The sequence below is a fragment of the Oryctolagus cuniculus genome, chromosome 2 (genome assembly GCF_051225735.1).
Source record: "Oryctolagus cuniculus isolate XC-2025 breed Fujian yellow rabbit chromosome 2, ASM5122573v1, whole genome shotgun sequence".
Classification (NCBI taxonomy): Eukaryota; Metazoa; Chordata; class Mammalia; order Lagomorpha; family Leporidae; genus Oryctolagus; species Oryctolagus cuniculus.
This window is the reverse complement of record NC_142868.1, coordinates 188,323,933-188,347,056: the sequence shown is the minus strand read 5'-3', so window position 1 is coordinate 188,347,056 and position 23,124 is coordinate 188,323,933. Positions and strand designations below refer to the sequence as shown.

Here is a 23,124-nt window from a genome sequence, read left to right as displayed (position 1 = left end):
AAGCTATGTCAGAGCACTTAGGTTTGAGTACTAGTCCTACTTCTGATTCCACCTTTCTGCTAATGTGCACCCTGGGAGCCAATAGGTTATGGCTCAAGTAATTGAATACCTGCCACCCACATGAGAAAGCCAGACTGAGGTCCCAGCTCCTGGCTGGAAGGCTTTTGGGGGTGAATAAGAGGATAGATCTCTCTGTGCTTCTGTCTTTTGATATCTCTGCTTTTCAAATAAATAAATAGTTTTAAAATGTCTTTGATAAAATAAATGAGCTTTGAACAACAAAAAGACATGGAGAAAACTTACAAATGTTTTACTAAGTGAAAGAAACCAATCTTAAAAGCCTACATACTGTGGGAGAGTGGTATGAACAGATGAGCACAGAGAATTTTTAATGCAATGAAGCTATGCTGTATGATTTCATAGTAGTGGATACATGTCATTACACATTTATCTAAAACCATAATCCACACAACATCAAGAGTGAGCACAAATTTAGCTATGGTATTTGGCTGATGATATATCCATGTAGCTTCATCAATTGTAACATGTGAAGCACTCTGGTGGAAGATGTTTATAATAAAGTTATGCATGTTTGGGGGCAGGGTGCACATAGGAAATCTTTGTACCTTCTTCTGACTTTTGCAGTGAACTACTCTAAAAATAAAATCAATTTTAAAACCTCAAAAAATATAATAAAAAATAAAATGCATTAAACTGTAAAAGAATTCACAAATGAAAGCAGAGATATCACCACAGGTCCTATTAAACAGATGGTAAAGAAATACTTAAACAATCCTATTCCAACATGGTTGATAATCTACATGAAATGGACCAGTTCATTTAAAGATTGAGTTACCCAAAGTCCTATGCAAAAAAATAGACAATCAAAAATAGCTCATATATATTAAAATTGAATCAATTATTCAACACCCAAAAGTACCAGGTCTGCTGGACTCACAGGCAAATTTTACAAAACATTTAAGGAATGAACTATACCAATTCTCTGCAATGGCTTTATAATGATAAAAATAGAAGAAAAAAATACCAAAATCAGTCCAAATTAGATATTACAAAAAAGAAAACTACAGAACAATTTCTCATATAAATACAAAGTTTCTTAACAAAATATTAGCAAATAAAAGCCAAAAGTGTATAGATAAAGATTATACAGCACAACTAAGTGGAACTTATACCAAGCATGTCAACCACGTGGGAAACCTGGATGAGGCTCCTAGCTCCTGACTTCAGCTTGGCCCAACCCCACGTCATTGCAGTCATTTGGAAAGTGAAACAGCAGATGGAACATATCTCCTCTTTCACTCTCTGTCTCTCCATCTCACACTGTAACTCTGACTTTCAAATAAATAAGTACATCTTTTTCTTTAAAAGATGTATTTATTTATTTATTTATTTATTTGAAAGTTGGAGTTACACAAAGAGAAAAGGAGAGGCAGAGAGAGAGAGAGGTCTTCCATTGCTGGTTCACTCCCCTAATAGCCACAACAGCTGGAGCTGAGCTGATCCAAAGCCAGGAGCCAGGAGCTTCTTCTGGGTCTCCCCACCGGTGCAGGGGCCCAAGGACTTGGGCCATCTTCCACTGCTGTCCCAGGACATAGCAGAGAGCAGACCAGAAGTGGAGCAGCCAGAACGGCAGCTCTACCCACTATGCCACAGCACCAGCCCCATAAGTAAATCTTAAAAAAAAAAAAAAGGCAAAAATAAAAAACTCAACAATAGGAAAGCAAACAACCTAAATAAAACAGTTCAGAGGCAGTCATTCCTCATTTGGCCTAGCTATTAGGCAGCTGGTTAGGATGCCTGCAGGCCATATCTGGGTCTCCAAGTTTGAGGCTCACCTCTAGCTTCCTGCTAATGCAGAGTCTTAGAGGCTGCAGTGATGGTTCAAGGGTTTAGGACTCAAGTGGTTATGTCCCTGCCACCCACGTGGGAGGCCAGGATTGTGTTCCCAGCTCTGAACTTCAGCATTCCTCTGTCTTGGGCATTTGGAGAGGTGAACCACCTCTCTCTCTCTCTCTGTTTCAAATGAATAATATTTTTAATTTTAAAAATAAACAAAACACAGACCAAAGGCCTTACTATATACCTCTCCAAATATATAGAGATGGAAAATAAGTGCATGAAAAGATTTTCTACATCACATGTCATCAGGTAAATGCAAATTAAAACAATAATGATATATCAATTGGCACATCCACTAGAATGGCCAAAATCAGAATGTTGACAACACCACAGACTAGTGAGAATGTGCAGTAACAGGAACTCTCCTTCATTGCTGGTGGAAATATAAAATGGCATAGTCACTTTGGAAGACAGTTTTGTGGATTCTTACAAAACTCACATATTCATACCGCCATAAAATGCAGCAGTCACATCCTTTGATATCCACCCAAAGAAGTTTAAAATATATCCACACAAAAACTTACATATGGATGTTTGCGGCTGAAATATGGATGCTGCCAAGAGGTGAATAGATAAATAAACCATGTACATCCAATCGGTAAAATAATAGTGTTAACTTACAAGGGGGCTATCAAGCTGTGAAAAGACAAGAGGAAAATTTAAATGCACATCACTAAGGAGAAGAAGCTAATACGAAAACAATATATATTGTATGATTCCAACTACATAACATTTTGTAAACACTGTTGAGGCAAAAGAAGACCAGTGGCTTCAAAGAGCTAATGGGTAGAGAGGGATGGATGGTTGGAACACAGAGGATTGTTAGGGCTACAAACCTGTTTAATATTATAACAGTGGGTTCATGTCACTGAACATTTGTCCAAATCCATAGAATGTGCAGTGCCAAGAGTGAGGTCCCAGCGCAAGTTGTAGACTTCAGGTGACCTTGATGAAACCACGTAGGCTCATCAGCTATTACAAATGCTCCACTCTGGTGGGAGATTTTGATAATGAGGAGGCAACTCATGTGTAACAGTAAGAGCTGTTTGGGAAATCTTCCACATTTGGGTAATAAAACTTTTTAAAAATACTTAAAAGGAAAAGGAATAGAAAAATATCAATGGAACCTAAATCCATTTTATTGAAGTAAGAAATGAAATGCAAAAATCTGTGATCAGATTGAACAACAGAAAAAGACATACTTTGTTTATTTTATAGTCATAAGCTTAACCCTCCACTATGTAAAGAATTCAACAAATAGTAAGAAGAAAAAAACAGCAATTAAAAAAAAAAAAACTGTTCCTCAGTTCATCAAAGAAGGAGGTACCTTTCTCTGAAGAGAGGAGAGAACTTCCACTTTGACCATGGCCTTGTCTAAATATGATCAGAGTCGATGAACTCAGGGGGCTTCCATAGCCTTGGCAACTCATGACAAGAGCCTAGGGTGACTACTGACGCCATAAACAAGAGTGTCAATTTGTTAAGTCAACAACAGGAGTCACTGTGCAATTACTCCTCATGTGGGATCTTTGTCCTTAGTGTGCTGTACATTGTGATTTAATGCTATAACTAGTACTCAAACAGTATTTTTCACTTTGTGTTTCTGTGTGGGTGCAAACTGTTGAAATCTTTACTTAATGTATGCTAAACTGATCTTCTGTATATAAAGAGAATCGAAAATGAATCTTGATGTGAATGGAAGGGAAGAGAGAGCATTAGAGGGGAGGGTTGCAGGTGGGAGGGAAGTTATGGGGACGGGGGGGGAGCCATTGTAATCCATAAGCTGTACTTTGGAAATTTATATTCATTAACTAAAAGTTTAAAAAAAAAGCTGTTGTTCAACAGTAGAGACAAGGGCAGTAAATAATAATCAAATCTCAAAATGTCAATTTTGTGGGACAGAGGGTAAGATGAGAAGTATCACTATGCTCCTAAATCTGTGTATATGAAATACTTGAAATTTGTTCAGCTTACATAAATAAAAAATTATTTAAAAATAATGGAAAAATAAAAAAAGAAAAACGATAAAAATTATCAATGTCAACAATAAAAGTAAGGCATCACTAGAAAGCCTACGCATTAAAAGAATAACAACATTGTCACATAGATATATTTATTAAATAAATTAAGTTGTAATTAAGAAACCTCCCCCCTGACATACACACACATGAATATATGAGGTCAAGATGGCTGCGTCAGAAAGTTCTACCAAACATTTAAGAAAGACATACCAACTGAATGCAAACTCTTCAAAAAACGGAAAGGTAAGAGTATTCCTCAACTCATTTTATGTGCCTGGGATAGTTATATTCACTCTCCAAAGAATACATGCATGTATGACAAATAAGCACAGAAAATGTTGCTGAGCAGAATAATCATTCTGGAAATGCAAATTCAACCTCCAAAGTGCTGCACATGGGGCCGGTGCTGTGATGAGCAAGTTAAGCCAGCCACCACCTGCTGCACTGGCATCCCATCTGGGCATTGGTTCAAGTCCCAGCTGCTCCACTTCTTTTCTTACCCCAGAAACCTTTTATTTAAGGAATTCAAACTTCATACATTTCATAATCACAACTGTAGGAGCACAGTGATTCTTCCCACCATACCTGTGCTCCCACCCCTCTTCCTCCTCCCTCTCCTATTCTAATCCAAGTCCCTGCTAATGCACCTGCAAAGCAATGAACCAAGTGCTTGGGCCCCTGCCCTCCTTGTGGTAGACCTTGGTTCCTGGCTTTCACCTGGTGCAGCCCAGTCACTGCAGCTATTGGGGAGTGAACCAGAGGGTGGAAGATCTCTCTCTCTCTCTCTCTCTCTCTCTCTCTCTCTCTCTCTCTCTCTCTTTGTTTTGTCTGTATCTAACTCAGTATTTCAAATAAATTAATAAATCTTTCAAAAAAGGCTACACTTCTGCTACATGAATACATGTGACATGTATAGACTACTAGACACAGAATGGCTACATAGTATTTTTTAACTGAAAATACCAAGTGCTGGAGAGTATTTTTAATAGTTATAACTTTAATTCATTGCTATTGGGAACATAAAATGATACCGGTATTTTGGAAAGTATTTTCAGTTTTTACAAACACCATGCATACCATATAACCCCACCATCCTACTCCTAGACATTTTCTCAAGATATATAAAAATCTATATTCACCCAATAACTCTGTGAATATTTACAAGGGCTTTATTCATAATCACCAAGAACTGGAAGCATTTCAAATATTCTTCATCTAAAATGTATAAACAAATGCTGGTATGCCCATTCATCAGAACGCTACTGTGCAATAAAAAGGAAGGAATTACTGATGCATGTAACCATATGGATTAATGTCAAATCTGCGATGCCAAATTAAATAAAAATGCATACTCTTTTATTCCATTGATTTGATAATCTGAGAAAGATAACAAAATTGTAAAGAAAGGAAACAGATCAGTCATTTTCTGGACCTGGAATAGGTAGGGGACAGGATTGAATCAGCAGTGTTGCAGAAAGGGCCATGGGCATGAAATGGATTCTGGCAGGAAGTGATCATTGTCAGCGGAGTGGGGGTGGAGGTGGAGTCTGTGACTTCAAGAGGAAGACAAGAACAGGCTGCAGCATTTACAGCTAGCTTTGTAGCAAAGGAGTGAACATGACCCTCAGATGTGGTAACAAGGTTTTCACAGGAAAACCACAGTGCTTTTATTCCGATGTGTGTGATTCCTTTCTGGAGATCCTGGTCTGTTGAGAGCTTCTTGACTTCTCAGATTTGGATGGAGAAGAGTGAGTCCAGAATAGCCCATTGTTCTGAAAACCAGACGTTGGAAGAGTGCATCGTCTTTGAAAGTTTGAAAGAAGATGGGCATGCGGCTGTTATTTCGGTCTTTGGTATTATGATACGAACTCCAAACAAGAAAAGGAAATGCTCAGCTGTCACCATTATTGTGAGAATACAAAGTGAGAAAGCTTACACTGCAGCCTGGTCTATTTGAAGCTGGATTTGATTTACAGTTTTGTAACTCACGGAGGTTTCAGCACTATGAGAATTTTTTGACTGGCCTTTTGCATTTTTTAGGAGACTGTTCAGGAATATTCAAGTCAGAAATTCAAAGAGTTTTCCCTCAGAGAGATACTGTTTTTCTGTTTCTGGGCTTCTCACTGCCATTCAGCACCTTAAAATTGATTTGTAGCACAACTGTCATTGTTATCTGATATCTCTCTCCAGGAATAGGCTGGAGAATCAGCAGTCTTAGAAATAGCCCACCTCTCATAGCACTTGAAAGCTTCATGGAATAAATTAAACTTCCCAAGGGGGAAAAATAACCTAGTCTTTCCACGAGGACATCAAGGATCAATTGCGTTTTCATCGCTGCCTTCCCCTCTCTACGTAGCTCCATCCCATGGCTGGCTCCCAATGCTGTCACAGATTGCCTACCTATAGCACTACAGACTCATTCTTGCCAACAGGAGTAAGACATCACCTCTCCCTGATGTGTTTCTTATGATCAGGGGAACATGTTACCAAGAGCCCCTAGAAAGCATCTTCTCACGTCTCTTGTGTTCCAGGTTGTGGCTTGCCCACCTCTGAACAAATTCGCAAGTCAGGCCTGAATTCTTTCCCACTCTCTGAGAAGAGGGGTAGGGATAGCCATGATTGGTTTCATGTGATCCAGGGCACAAACCTGGAGCTGGAAAGCTCCCCGACAGAGAAGGACTAAGATGTTTCCTAGAGAGACAAGTAGTGTTCACTGAGCATTGCTGTCTTTGCTACAGGAAGTTCTTTCAGGCATTCATGACACTGGTTAGATAGTTGGTCTCTCCCTTTTATCTCACACGCTGTGTTCCAGGCATCTCTTGCAAGATTATTCAGACCAGCAAAACTAATCCAAATCCAAAGGTAACATTGTCCTCTTCCCTTCACCGGCAGAAGCCCGGCAGGAACATTTGCCTAAGAAAGTAGATTACTGAAGTTTGTGCAGAATTTGAGAGGGGACTCCAAACCTAGATCCAGATCTTCCTAGGGAAACAAGATGCATCAGGGCCCCAACAGGGCTGACCAGATCTCCCCTGAGGACTTTCGTGCCCTTGCTGCTCTTGGCAAATGTCAAGAGCAGCAAGATGTGTGGGGAGCCGGAGTAGGAGACTGCCTGGCAATTACTGACTCAGCAAAACAGCTTCTAAGGCAATGTGCCCGGCTATCTACTTACAGAGTCTACACTCCATCGCACTTTTGAAACCCTTGCCTTGTGGCCCTGTGAGATGAGAAATACATTTTCTGTTGCAGATATTTATTTAAAGGTTTAATTTTCACTTAATAAATCCACCACCGTGGTATACATAGAAGGCTTCCCCAAGTAGTAATTTATACTTATTGAAGAATTACTTTTGAAAGTACATGGGCTGCCTGTCACTGAGGGAAATTGTGGCCACTCAGTTTGGAGACTTATTGGCTGTTATAGATTGAGAAGTTGATATATATTTGAAATGTTTATACCTTCTTTTTCTTGTTAATTATCGATCTAAACTTTTATGGATTCTGAGACATTTGTGAACAAGGCTTTCATTAATCCCCAAAGCTGCTGAGCAGTCTGCACCATGGGATCTCCGATTTACAGATATGCAGGAAACTTGGAAACTAAGAAGTTAATAGCCAAAGTCACACACTGGATCAGTGATGGCCAAGTTTGCAGAGCTTATAACAGGAGTACATCCAGCTAGCTGAACCTCAGGGCAATAGTCAAGACTGGCCACAAAACAAACAGATGTAGATGCATCCCCTCACACACTTCCTGGTGCCTCCCCTACACCAGTGACCCTATCCTGTGCCCGGCTTCTACCCCTACTTTAGTGTCGCCTACTTCCTGGTGAATTTGGCGCCTTATTCTGAAGCAGGCATAAAGGATTTCCAAATGCTCAACACCTTTCTCTTACGTCATACTACTCCTCTTCTTTGTCCCCTCTTCCTTCCTAACTCCCACCTAATCACTACCTGGAACAATGGACTCTATTAAAAATAGAAGCACTAGAACCTTTCAGAAGTCACTGGAGGGGCTTCCACACATAGCGAGCCCAAGGTGAGGTGAGTCTCTCAATTCTCCTCATCAACAGCTCCAGTGGAGGCTTCAGCTCCCGTCATGCACCTGCAATGGGTAGTGCAGGTACGGGCACTGCAGAGTCCACAGGAGGAGGATGGAACTTAATCTTGCATCCCCACTTTATGATCTGGAGAGATTTTAAAGGAGTTTCCAACTCTTCACTTACTCCCAATCACTTCTACAGAGGAGTTACTTTCTGGAACTGGCATTGTGGCATAGCGGGTAAAGCCGTCACCTGCGACACTGGCACCCCATATGGGTGCCGGTTTATGTTCTAGTCGCTCCACTTCTGATCCAGATCCCTGCTAATGGCCTGGGAAAAGCAGCAGAAGAGATCCCATCTTCGGGCTCCTGCCACTCACATGGGAGACCTGGATGAAGCTCCTGGCTTTAGTTTGGCCCAGTGCTGGCTGTTGCAGCCATCTGGGGAGTGAACCAGCAAATAGAAGATCCCCCCCCCCCTGTGTGTGTGTGTGTGTGTGTGTGTGTAATTCTGACTTTCAAAATAAATAAATAAACCTTTTTTAAAAAAAGAAGAGTTAATTGCGAGACAAAAAAAATTGGAAACTCTCTATGTAATATAATATCATTGCCACAAATCCAACGTCTAAATATTCTAGTGACATTGAATTATGGCTCTGGGGTCGTCCCTCTTATTTCCTGGGAGCTCATGATTTTGAAGTAAACATGATACAGTTAGATGAGAGCAATGGGAAAGCAGACATCAGATGCTGGAGGCCTTAAATGCCAAAGTGAAGAAACAGATGTCTCCCCTGGGCAGTAAGGGGTCCTTTCCCCGAATGTCTGCTTCACCCTCTTGGTGTCCTAGAGCACCTTGTGCTGTGTGTGAGGACTCACAGGACTGGCAAACCTCTCTCCATGGGACACAGGATCCCAGCCGTGAAAACGTGCTGCCAACTCTCTCGTGCAAGCCCCTCACTGCCTAAGGAAGACAGTGAGGCCCACATTCAGTCAGTCACATGCCCCTGGCTGCAAATTTAAGAAGGCCGGGGGCCCCAGCAGGGTCGTCTCCTCCAGGAGGCCTGTGGTTTTATGTGTGTGAGAAAGCAGATTTTGTTTAAGTACACCTTGCTCCTGCCCCCACCTCCAGCCCAGCTCCTCTGCCCCTTCTTTATTCATTGCTAACAGATGCTGTGGAGGCCAGGGCAGGCGCACACGGGCTCCCACACAGGTGAGAAGAGGGAAAACTGATGAGCTGCCGCAGAGCAGTGCGGATGAGGGCCTCGGCTTTGAATTCTGACTCCCCGCTTTCTCCTCCCCAACCCCTGCTTTCCAGACCCTCAGACACCTTCTGTTCTGTGTCCTTCACATCTGAGAACAGCCCAGATGAAAGGAAGTCTGTGAAAACTGCTAACGACTTGGTGTTCCTCCTGACAACCACACTGGGGCTGGGGAACTTGTCTCTGGGCTCCTCCCGAGGTGTCCAGCTAAGTGTTAAAGAGGCTGATGCTGGGAACCCCAGGCCAAGAAGTCCTCACTGTGCTTAAAGCCACCTGCACTGAGGCTGAAAATACGTCCTGTCTCCATGGCCCAAACCACCCTGAGCCAGAGGAGCTGAGGGCAAGGCCCGAGAAAGGGGTGAAGAATAGGCCAGAAACAAAGCTTGCGTAAGGTGCTCATGGCCACAGGTCTTCCTTGAATCCACCTGACATCCACCCGGGCACCATAACACCCTGACTTTGCACAGTGTCACAGGAGAGATTGCCCTGGAGGCACAAGCCTTGGGTCCTGCCAAGTAGCAGCTGCTCCCCTAATTTCTGCCTAAGTCCTGACCATCCCTAGAGCCTACACCAAGGGACTCCTCCTCTTTGAATCCCTCCCTGATCCCCAGCCTGAGATGGTCACTGCTGCCTCTGAGCCCAGTGATCCCACTGGAACGCATAGCACTTTGTGCTTGAGGGACTTGTGCATACATCTAATACCCCCTCATATCCAGATGAGCCTCTCCTTCTCATATCCCAGACCAGAGTGCACAGCACAGCTGTAGCGCAAGAAATATGCATTCGGTAAATTACAAACAGGAAACAATGATGAATTTAGCGTCAGAGACACTACATTGGAATCTGGCTCTGCCACGCCTACCAGCTGCACAACTGACTGTCCTGTAGCTACAATAAAACCTGCCTTTGGGACCGGCTTTGACCTGGCGGTTAAGATGCCTTCATCCCCGGCCGGAGTACCTGGGTACAAAGACTGGCTCCAGTGTCTCACTCCAGCTCTACCAGATTGAACTCATTCCTGTGCCCTACAACATCACCCCTACAGGGTAAAAGAAGAAATCTTCTATTAGAGGACTATGTCAATTACCACCCAGTTCACAAGTAAACTGACAGCACAATTGTGGTTTTGCTCTTTGTTATTATCACTCCTAGTGTTGTTACTGTGATTAATGGGTGCCAGAAGGAAGGCCCCTGTGAGGAAGTCCCTTCCAGTGACTCAGGAATCTCTTTGTGAAGGAATTGGCTTCACTTGTTCCCTTCCTGAGGTTAATTTCCACGCAGAGTGAAAGTACAGACAATCCCTCAGCCCTAAAACTGAAGAGACTGGGCTGACTCCTCCTCTCCAGCCATCCACCCTGAATGCATTGACCCACTGGTGTGATGTGCCTGCTAACATGACCCCAGGAGGCCTTGCATCCTCAAGGTGCGCAGAGACCACCTTCCTGGGATCTCTGGTTATGTGCATGAAGTTTAAAAAGAGGGCACGTGCTTTGTCAAGGAAGTTAAGAAGTGCTTCGTTTTGAATCCAGAAGCTAAGCATCTCATGAGATTTGGGACAACATTCAGGGTTGCCTCTGGGAGAGAAAAGAGAGGAAGGAGAATTAGCAGAAACATTAGAACTAGAGAAAAAGAGCCGGTGCTGTGGCATAGCAGGTAAAGCTGCCACCTATGACCCTGGCTTCCCATATGGGTGCCAGTTCAAGTCCTGGCTGCTCCACTTCAGATCTAACTCCCTGGTAATGAATTTGGAAAAGCAGTGGAAGATGGCCTAAATGCTTGGGCCCTTGCACCCATGTGGGAGACCCAGAAGAAGCTCCTGGCTCAGACTGGCCCAGCTCCAGCCACTGTAGTAGCCATGTGGGGAGTGAACCAGCATATGGAAGATCTCTCTCTCTCTTTCTCTCTCTCTCTCTCTTGGTCCTGTACCTCTGCCTTTCAAATAAATAAATAAATAAATCTTTAAATAAATCTTTTTTAAAAAAAAAAAAGGACTATAAAAACAATAGGAGGAAGTGGACGGGAGAAAGGCGGTCTCGGGTCTCTCCTAAGCCTTGTGCCTCTGGACGCCCTCTGCTTCTAAGTCAGAATCTGGGAAACATTCTTACTGGGATGATGAGGAAGGTGGTCCTCATTTTGGCCAATGGCACTGACTGAGAAATCAGCCCGGGTATTCCGGAGCATTATTTTCTACACCAAGCAACAGAAATGGAGGAAGGTAGGCTTTCTGCACTGCTGGCTATCACTGCCTGCCCAGGGCTTCACCAGCTCCCTGCTCCACCTCTTTGACACCAGCCCTGCAGGTTCATCCCTCCATGGGAAAGAAAGCAAGGGCAGCAGACAGACATTAGTCAGGCAGATGTCTTGAGGCTCCCTCTTCCTGGATGTGTTTCCTGGTCACCATACTGAGCTTTCCTCAAAGCCACTTTGTGGACCTGACTGGGTGAGGTCATCCACAGGTGTTCTACAGTACACAAATCTCAAGGAAAATCTAGCCCCTGGGTGTGAATGCTTAGAAAGTGCTACTCTGGGGACCCAGGCATTGGAGAGGATTCGTTTCTGTCCATGGAATGAAACTGTCCCAGAACACCCAACCTGCTTTTCTGCCTTTGATGTACAGTCTGGAAGACCTATTTAGACATTTTAGCTACTAGCTTTATTGTGGCTTCAGTAGCACAGTATGAACAGTAATTCTTCTGTTTCAAGACTAAGAAAAGTCTGTCCTCCAATATGTAGTCACCAGGCCGTTCCTGCCTTGAACTGTCCCTGCCCACCCTTCCCCTAGCCCCACAGCAAGGCACATGCACCTGTTCTGTGCACTCACATCAGCCCATCTCGACTGTGCTCCTGCACTTACTACATGATAAGAAATTATTTGCTAATTTGTTAATTCTATGACTTCCTCAGTAGACGGTAAGCTCTTAGAGAACAGGAGTCCTGTCTGTTTTTCAGTTCTGGTGGTTCAAGGGCTTAATGAAATATCTACCAATTAACAGGTGCTCAGTTAATGTTTGTCCCATAAATGAAAGGCCAAACTCTTTAAGGAGCCAGAAGTGTAGAAAACCCATTGAAGCTCCCAAAACAATGAAGAAAATAATACTAATGAAATACATTTACAGCTAAATGGATAAAATAATCAAAATAATAAAATTAGATTAATAGAAATAACATGGCATTAAATTTAGCAGGTACTAAATGTGTTGAGTATTTTGCAGCATTTAATTTCCTTCACGCCCTGCGAAGTCAACAGCATAATCCCAACAGCATAATCCCAGTGTTTCACTGTGGGAATGCAGTCTAGAAGAGGAAATCTCCATCTGAGACTCTCTTTAAAAAAAAAATAGATTACCTAAATGACAGATCTCTGTGAGTGAGATCCCAGCAGAAAGAACAGGCCATCAAGGAAGCAGGTACCTGTCTCTGAAGGGAGGAGAGAACTTCCACTTTGATTATGGCCTTGTCTAAATAAGATTGGAGTTTGTGAACTCAAGAGGCTTCCCTGGCAGCTCATGACAAGAGCCTCGGGTGATTACTGACATCATAAATAAGACTGTCGATTGTTAAATCAACAACGGGAGTCACTGTGCACTTACTCCCCATGTAGGATCTCTGTCCTTAATGTGTTGTACTATGCAAATTAACGGTAAAACTAGTACTCAAACAGTACTTTATACTTTGTGTATCTGTGTGGGTGCAGTCTGTTGAAATCTATACTTAGTACATACTAAGTAGATCTTCTGTATATAAAGATAATTGAAAATGAATCTTGATGAAGAATAGGGTGGGAGAGGGAGTGGGAGATGGGATGGTTGCGGGTGAGTGGGAGGTTATAGGGGGAAGAACCACTATAATCCAAAAGTTGTACTTTGGATATTTATATTTATTAAATAAAAATTAAAAAAACAAATATATTATAAAAAAATTTTGACCTCTGAAACTAGTTTGGAAAGCAGTACCTAAAACTTTTTCATTTATTGGTACCAAAAGCCTTTTACAGTTTAATGTCACCAGATTTAATTTTTTAAAGATTTATTTATTTATTTGAAAGGCAGAGTTACAGAGAGAGGTAGAGATAGAGAGAGAGAGAGGTCTTCCATCCACAGGTTCACTCCTCAAATGGCCTCAACAGCCAGAGCTGAGCTTATCTGAAGCCAGGAGCCAGGAGCTTGTTTCAGATCTCCTACATGGGTGCAGGGGCCCAACCACTTGGGCCATCTTCCACTGCTTTCCCAGGCCATAGCAGGGAGCTGGATCAGAAGTGGAGCAGCTGGGACTTGAACCGCTGCCATATGGGATTCCGGCACTACAGGCCCCCACCAGATTTAATTTTTTTTTGACAGGCAGAGTTAGACAGTGAGAGAGAGAGAGACAGAAAGAGAGGTCTTCCTTCCATTGGTTCACCCCCCAAATGGCCGCTACAGCTGGCGTGCTGTGGCTGGTGCGCTGTGCCGATCCGAAGCCAGGAGCCAGGTTCTTCCTCCCAGTCTCCCATGCAGGTGCAGGACCCAAGCACTTGGACCATCCTTCACTGCACTCCTGGGCCACAGCAGAGAGCTAGACTGGAAGAGGAGCAACTGGGACAGAATCCGGCACCCCAACTGGGACTAGAACCCCGGGTGCCGGTGCCACAGGCGGAGGATTAGCCAAGTGAGCCACAGCACCGGCCTAGATTTAATTTTGTAATTGAAATGTGGGCTTCTGTATTGTAGCAAACACAAATATAATAATAATTGCATATTGAATATATATTTAAATGTTTAATTGTTTATTAATATGTTAATATTGTTTTTAATATTTGCATTGAACATATAATTTTAAATAATATAATGGCTGTATATTATAATATTATCTAATCTATAATTTGTGTAAGTTATACATAAATTAATATTTGTATAGATTTTTAAATTGCATTGCATATTAAATATGCACTTTTCTAAATAAAATGTTTAAATTATTGTAATTGGAACAGACATCATATCAATTCCTGATAATCCTGTGCATGACTTTTTCTGAGAACCTTGCCATGCTCTTATTCATCTAAGCAACCCAATCTGAAGTTGGTTTATGATCAAAAGAAAGTCAGCAGGAGCCCCACCTTTGAGACTGGCTTCTCCTCCCTTAAATACATAAAAACCTCATAAACGTCAGTTATTTGCATCCTCATGTCTCAGACTGACTCATAATCAATAACTTTGATGTAGCCATTTAACTGAGCAGTTAAGATGTCTGCTGCTCATATCAGAGAACCTGGGTTCAATATTTGTCTCAGACTCCTCGTTCTAGCTTCCTGCTAATGCAGACCCGGGGAGGCAGCAGTGATGGCTCAAGTAATTGGATTGCAGCCAACCACTGAGTTCCCAGCTCCGAGCTTCAGCCTGACCCAGTCCTGGCTGTCATATGCATTTGGGGATGAATTAGCAAATGGGAGCTCTCTCTTTTCCTCCTTCCCTGTCTGTATTTCTATCTCTGTCTCTGCCTCTCAAATGATGAATATATTTTAAAAAATCGGCAACTTCATCAGCTGCACTTCCATTGCAGGGAGTGGTGGAATCGGAAAAGGCAACTTAGGGACTTGAAAGCAATGATAGAACAGGCAATTCCTTTTGTTTCTGCAACTTCTGTCCTGAACGTCTTTCCTTGCTACTGTTCCTCAGGCTCTGGAGTCTGCTTTCCCCTTCGAGGCAAGCAAGAGCTTGCAGCAGGCTTTTGTTGACATGAATTCCACGTTGCCTGGTGCTTTTGTTTGTTTCACACATAATTCACATTTTTGTATCTTTTATGCCTTTTTCATAGTCCTTCCTGAAGCAGTGTCCTGGCTTCCATCTGGGACTCCCCTTCTGGAGTCAGGGTCCCTGCAGACTGCTGGGTTAAGGGTGTTGATAGAACACTCAGCAGGATGGAGCTGACCCATTAGGGACTAAATTCCTTCACAACAGAGATTAAAAATCCTCTAGGATCAGACCCCAACAGGTGGCCCAGCCCTCAGGGTGCAATATGAAGTCAAATTAGATTCCTTTTCTACTCATTTCTGAAGGGTTTTTCATAAAAATTACTGAGGGGAAGAAGAGGGAGGAAATTGTTAGTTTTAGTTGAGGCTTACATGGGACCCCAAATAAGTCAGAAACAGATGTAGGAGGTGTAGTGGGCATTACTGGTGGGCCCAAGGAGCCTGCTTAAGCTCAGCAGGTTTGTCACAGCTCCTTCAATGTCCTTGCATGAAATGTCCTGAAAGTGGAGCCTACTTTTCTATCACCCAGCTTCAGGGTACTTCAGTGCAACTTCTAAACACAGCTCTTTGTAGTTTAAACCAAATTCCATGCTAGGCCCTGACTTCGTGAGCATTCAGAACATTGAAACCAGAAGCTGCATTTGCTCCAGCTTCCTTCACACGTAGGACTCTATGCTGACAACACAGGCACCCTGTTAAGGGGTCGCTCACTATCTCACAAAGTGGCACATGCCCTTAACAGTTTTTGTGACTGAGACCTTAAGCACAAGTCTCTGTGTTCCTCTGACAAGTGGAGTTTCTGGTTCAAAGTCACAAAGAATGAAACTCTTCCTTTAACCACAGTTGGATCACATGGTGCTTATGTGCATGCTTTGTGTGTGTGTGTGTGTGTGCATGAGATTTGCACTCGGTCTCACCTGAGTTCGAGTCCCATCTCTGCCACTTACTCACTTAACTGGCGCAGTTAAGTTCTCCAACTCTCAATCATCTGAAACATGAGCAGAGTATCAGATTCTTTCCCTAGGTCATGTTTTAGCAAGTATGATGAGGTAGGACAACAAGGCGAGAAGGAATACTGAACCTGGAATCAGAAGACCTGGTGCTCTGTCAGCCTTTACCAGTGGGAGGTCATATGACTTATGCAGGTCACTTCATTTTCCTGCAACTCATTCCTTCCCTCTCTATAATGTCCCTCCTAACACTTGCTCTGTCTGTCGGCATCTAGGCGCTGTTACAGAGATCAAAGGCAGCTGCGTGACTTTCACATGTGTGTACCTCTGGGTTTACGATACAGCTCCAATGCAGGCCTAAGCAAACACGCAGTGCTTAATAAAAGCCCGCACACTGAACTGCATCTGTGCTTTCTGCGTGAAAGATTAGGAACTGTGGGCTGAGAAGGGACAAGGCTGATGAGATGAGCTTTACCATTTGGCAGGCTATCTGGAGGATAAAGTCCATAGACAGGAGAAAGAATGTGTTTGGGTTGCAGGAGACAGATCTGGGATCTAAGAAAGGATGTGGGCGTTACCTGTTGTAAAAGAGCTGGGAGAGCGACAGTGATGATAAAAGCAGATCCCTGGGCTCCGGAAGGTACTTAGTAGCTATCTCAGCGGTGCTGATGAGAGGGGCTTCGAGCAGAGGTGGGTAAAAGCGCCTGCAATGCTGAGGAGACGTGGGCTGATAGGAACTGGGCTGAGGCCAGGGGCCACCCAGCCAGGGGAGGTTTCTCAGGTGAGGATGTTGTCAGCAGAAACTCAGCATCTGCAGGGGTTAGGGAAAACAAGACAAGTGAGGGACTTATCAGAGGGCAGAATCCAGGGCCTTGCCCTCAACCCCCTTCACCCCTCTTTAATTCTCCAATTGCACTCCTCTTTCAAGACTGAGTTCAAAGTGAAGCTTCCTCAGCTCTAGAACTCGAAGGCTCCCACCCCTTTCTAAAGTTTCCAGAGGGACTCTTTTTGGAGCAAGCCATGCGGTAATTACAAATTTGGAAAGATGACTTCTGCACCATTGATCCATTACTGGCTGCAAATGAAGGTCACTTAACATTTTACCAGAAAAAAATATATATAGTGTTTTCAGACACCTAACATTCCCTGCAACAGATGTTAAATGCTATGTGTCTTGTTACATTGTTGCTTTCTTTCTTTTTTAAAAATTTTTTGACAGGCAGAGTGGACAGTGAGAGAGAGAGACAGAGAGAAAGGTCTTCCTTTGCTGTTGGTTCACCCTCCAATGGCCGCCGTGGCTGGCGCGCTGAGGCCGGCACATTGCGCTGATCCGATGGCAGGAGCCAGGTACTTATCCTGGTCTCCCATGGGGTGCAGGGCCCAAGGACTTGGGCCATCCTCCACTGCACTCCCTGGCCACAGCAGAGAGCTGGCCTGGAAGAGGGGCAACCGGGACAGAATCTGGCGCCCCGACCAGGACTAGAACCCGGTGTGCCGGCGCCACAAGGCGGAGGATTAGCCTAGTGAGCCGCGGCGCCGGCCACATTGTTGCTTTCTGAGTCCTGAGGCTGCTGCCACTCTTCGATGCCTCCTTTCCTCCGCCAAGGCCCTGCCTCCCTCCTCCCCCTCAGTCTCCCCTGATAGCTTTCCAGTCCTTGCACTGGTTCCCAGAATGCTTTTCTGCCAGGCTGCCTCTAGGAAAGGACCTAGCTTCCCGGAGGAGACCGTGCACTCTCAAGGAAGAGCTGAGCTGGAACTCTGTGCGTCTTTGTCTTCCACTACGATTCCAACACAGCCGTCCACAAGTGGGTCGCTTCATTAAGGCTGGTAAGTTCAGTGGAAAGAGCAATATGGTTGAGAACTGATGCAAGAAATGAGCAGCTGACAAAGTTCCCTCAGTGAGAACAGTAAGTCTTGTATACAGAAGGCACTTGGTAACTATCTGTTCAATACATTCTAGCAACCCAGGGCAAAATCTTTATTCAATATTTTTTATTTAATATTTACTGAATACCCAAAATGGAAAAAAGGGAAGAACTAGGGGAGAAAGCAGTTACTGATGATAAGAGCTTCTTCTGCATTGGGCAGAGCCTCCTACATCAAATGTTGTCTTTCCTTGCACAGTCTAATCAAAGGCTCACTACACCCATGGCACCTCCAACCCTGGGAGGTGTTGGGAAAGGTCTCCGGCACTTTCTGTGAGCAGCAGCCTAAAAAGGCTGCTAATGGGAGGCAAAAAGAAGCCACCAGGGCTGATCCTCACTCTGAAACCCCTTTCCACCTTCCTTTCACCTCTGACCATATTCTGTTGCAGGGATGCTTTCTAAGGGACGGAATGCGACCTTGCTGCAAAGTCATCTTACCTAAACTCCATTGTGTGTTGCCTATGGAATACTCCATTCAAGGAGAGAGATGACTCATCTGTTTCTCACTCAGGGTTGCATGTAAGTGCCAAGTTCCTGCTTTGGTTTACTCTTATAACAATTATTGAAAAAGTGCCTTTCACGTTCCTGGCATAGTTGTAAATACTTTGTATATTATTTAGCCATCATATCAACAGCTATGAGATGACTATTGCTATCTCCATTGCTCAGCTGAAGAAGTATAAGCAGAGAGAATTTCATCATTAACCCAAGGTCACATAGCTAATAAGTAATAAAGTTAAGTAAGCATTCATATTTTCTACAGCAAAGACCAACATTGTCTTCATGCTGTATTTGCTTTTAAGTGGATATTAGTACTTATGAGTTCATAATTATGAAAAATTCTTATGAAATGCCATGAACCTCATGGTAGGGAGGCTATCTACAGTTTTAACACTTAACTTATTCATCTAACACTAAATATTTTTAGTGTTCATAGCAATTAAACATCTTCATTGTTTAATTTTGAATTTTACCAGTACTCTCAGCAATCTTCCTAGCACTACTTCTCATTAGATTTCCGTGGGAAAATACTTCCTATGCCCCTCATCTCTTTCATGACTCCTCAACAGGTACAAACACTACGATTACCTTCTTTCAATTGCAATCCACAGGACAGGGTCACAGCCTTGGTGGTGGTAATCCACACATACTAGGGACTCAGGAACATATAAAATTGCTTTCATGGGCTGCTTAACACAAATCTGGAACTTCATGAAAATGCATACTATAATTATAACCAACACTCACCATCTTGGAAAGGCCTGAGTTTGCGGCAAATTGAGACTGAAGATTATGCAAGTGGCAGGCTTAGGTCTTTACTCAATCAGTTTTGACATAAATCTGGGAATAAGTGCCTATTCTCTGGCCTGATCATTTGGCTTATAATCGAGTAGATTTTGGATTTGTGCACTTTGGAGTAAAAAAAAAAATTCCAAAGTATCCAATAAAAACAAGAGCTTAAAATGGGAGACATTGACACAAAGTAGTGTAAAAACATGCTCTGTTCCAATAAAGGCAGCTGAAAGAATTCCCTTTTTTTGTAGCTCTGAGGAAAAGTGATGACATATTTGGTCTCACACTGAATTCATGAAAACAGATATTTTTTGCAGAGGGTGAAAACATACTATCTGGTGTCATTTTCCAGCAACAAATGCTAGCATTTCACAACAGGTGAATTTTGGAAACCTGAGGGTACAGTGAGAGTGGGCACTCTTGCTAAAAACGGAGCTTTTGGTTACCTCTGAATGTTCACACCAGAAATTCCTGCAGATCAGTTTATTATTCCGTGTTGTTTCTGCCTGTTGAGAATTAAGTTTGAAATGCCTTCTCCTGACATATGGCATTTCACCTTGGTGCTCTTTCTCCATAGAAAAGTCCTGTCCATCTGTTTTGAGGCAGCCTGGCACTGGAATCTGATTCCTCTTGGAAACTTTAGGCTAGAACTGGTCATAACGCACATTAATCTCGGAGAAGCCTGCAGGTGGACACTTGCATTGTGGCCCACTGCTGGAAGTACAAGTGTCCCCACCCAACATGCTGCATGGCTAACCGCACAGTTAACTCTGCTCCCAGCAGCTCCCTCTTGCCTGCACGGCCCCAGCTCCCCATCCTGCTGCTGGGATAAGATCCCATGGCTTGTTTGCATAGTTTAGCCTGCTCAGGCTCCTGTTTAGCATTTGTTTTTCTTGGCATTTCAAAGCATTATGTTCATTTTTATTATACCCTTGACAGACCAAATCCTAGTGCCAGCAGGCCACAATGAAACAAACACTTACAATTTATAGAAGAAACTCAGATTATATTTTCCATGGAGCCTAGAAATTTCATCACCTGGTAAAATACTGCAGACAGGACAGTGGGCTTCCAGTGCACTTGTGTGACCTTCTGACTGGCCGCTGGGGTTAATTCCCTGTCAGTCACTGTGTGTGGAGTGTGTGTTTCTCCCTCTGTACACACACACACACACACACCACATACACACACACATTCCTATTTAAAGTAAACTCTTCTATAGATGCCTGTAACTTTCATAGTGTAGCCACAAACCCTCAAGAGAAGGACTGGTTTTAGATCCTGGGTATTGCTTCAAAGAGCACTTTTATTTACTTGCTACTGTCCTCCTTTCAATTTCATGGAAACTCAGCTCCATTTCATCTCCAAATGGTAAATTAAAAAAAAAAGGCACTAATATGCACTTGCCAATCTAAGATTAAAAATCCAAACACAGTGTAAGACATATATGACTGCTATAATCCACAGGTTGTCTCCATCTGAGGGGTCAGGGTGGGGAGAGAGAGGCAAGGTAGTACATTTTTGTATTCCCAGTAGACTTTTTTAAAAGATTTATTTATTTATTTTGAAGTCAGAGGAGAGGGAGAGAGAGAGAGAGAGAGAGAGAGAGAGTCTTTCATCGGCTGGTTCACTCCCCAGACGGATGCAACAGCCAGGGCTGGGCTGGGCTGAAGCCAGGAGCCAGAGCTTGTTTCTGGTCTCCCACGTGAGTACAGGTGCACAAGCACTTGGGCCATCTGTTGATGCTTTCCCAGGCCATTAGTAGGGAGCTGGACTGGAAGTGGAGCAGCCAGCAATTGAATTGGCACCCATAGGAGATGCCGGTGTCTAGCAGGCAGTAGCTTTACTCACTACACCACAATGCCAGTCCTGGGTGGTAGGCTTTTAAAATCAGTTCATGGAATTAACAACTTAATATGGTGCAGTTAATATTATTACTATTATCTCAACATCTCCCTTCCATTTGATTTTCCAGGGTTTATCAGTTGGTCTACTGTTTCCTCACATTTCTAAATGGATAGCTAAAAATAACATTTGCTAGATTCCAAATGAACACGAAAAAAGGAGAATAGAATGACATGCATGTGCTTGCATACACATGCACAGTTTTTCAATATAACATGTAGAAGGTGCGTATGAAGGAGCAAGAAGGGTTCATGGACACCAACAGCGTGAAGAAAGTGGTTTCTTTGGCTCCAGGAATTTTTTAGGTTAATTTTTTGGGGAAGAACTACTTCATTTGTGATGCTAAGAAAACAATAAAGTAGGTCCAGAAAGACCAATCTTTTCCGTTGCTTTGGAAGCCTTCCTAAGTGGTGGGCTAATGTGAGCATCATGGGACCAGGAGTGAAGAGGAAACGCTGAGGTGAGGAAACCAGCCCAACAGCCAACATAGAGAATGGCGTTGTGTCAGCTCACCATCCCTCTCATCTGTCTCTCTCAGAACGGGGAAGCCAACTGGCTAAGAAGAACACTTAGGGAAAAAACAAGTTGGTGACAGGCTATGATGAAAATAGATTTGTCAAAGAAATCATTTTGTCTTATTGGTTCAAGTAGCATTGAAGTTTTTATGACTCCAGCGCGCAACCAAGAAGCCATTCTGCATGTAATATTGTATTAACGATACTTGCAAGAGACTGTTCAAGCAAATGAAGACTAGAGAAATCGATAGTTGCAAAGGCAGCTGACAGGAAGAATTAACACAACCAACCTTCCTACCTCATTCCTCAGCAACAGCTACACACAAACCACGTCACTCCATTATTCTGCTCAATTTATTTGGTGTTTCTCTTTGGGAAGATTCAAAGAATAAGATCAGGATACCAAGAAAGATAAATTGCAGTCTTTGCTTTGAGCAGTTGTGAGTGATTCCTTACATATTAGTTGTTGGGGAGGAGAGAGTTGGAATAGTGGTCGTACAAGCTAGTACCAAATGAAAGCTGAAAGAACTTGAGCTCTGCAAAAATTCCTAAGGTATCTAACAAGGCTTAGGATACTACCTGCCCCAAGATATATTGTCCATTGTAGGTAAATGTTATTCAAAGGACAAGGATTAAGTTCTGTAGATACTGATGTTGATTGAGTATCTGTGAGAATTTCCAATTATAACTACTTGCTTGCATTTTTACAAAATGCAGCTTTAATTTCCTATTTGCTTGATTGTTATTCTTTCTCTAATACATTCCAATCATGGTTAAAACAAGAAGAGATCTGTGTCATATCATATCAAAACTATTGGTTCAAGGGGCTGGTGTGCAAAATTCAATGACAAACTTTTAAAAAACAAACCAACCACCCGATAATCAGTTGTTGTAAACTAAGCTCTTACATGAGCCAGCATGGTGTCATGTACCTCACATATGCTATTCTACTTAATAGTTGCAAAAGTGACATGACAAAAGTGTTAACTACTACCTCATTTTACAGATGAGAAAACTCAAGTTTGGGCAAGTAAGGTTTAATAGAAGATTCTCAGTTGGTGAATGTGGTACCAAGGTTGGAAGCAGGCATTCTGAGAGCCAGCCATCCAGGGAAGAATGGAGCCAGAGAAACTTCCTCAATGTGATTCTACTAGGGAGGGACTCATTTGGGCTTTGTATTGAAACAAATTAAGTATGGGGCCTGATGGGACCAGATCTTTGGGCTATTTCACTGTTTTATTCCAACTAATCTGTAGGTGAGATGTGTCTGGAAGTCAGATCCACACTGAAGGCTTCTGTAAAGCCATGCATGAGGAGCTGCCCCTGTTAACATGAACGCTCTCTGGGGCCATCAGTGGTCCTTAAATTTCACCACATGGAACAGTGCCACTCCTGATGAAGTTTTCATGAGTCGGTAGAGAAGAAAAACAAGTACAGTAAATTAGGTGTATAAAATGTCAGGACAAAACTTCCATTCCTTTCGTCTGAGGTTATATGGTTATACTCTTTCTGTACTTTCTGGTAGTAAATTACCCTTTATGTGTGTGTGTGTGTGTGTGTGAGAGAGAG

General features: G+C 43.0%; 1 pseudogene; it reads left to right on the top strand.

Annotated features, from left to right (window-relative positions):
• The first annotated feature begins 9,236 nt into the window (after nt 1–9,236).
• LOC100357980 (methylosome protein WDR77 pseudogene) overlaps nt 9,237–23,124 on the top strand; it is a 32,667-nt pseudogene continuing 18,779 nt past the window's right edge.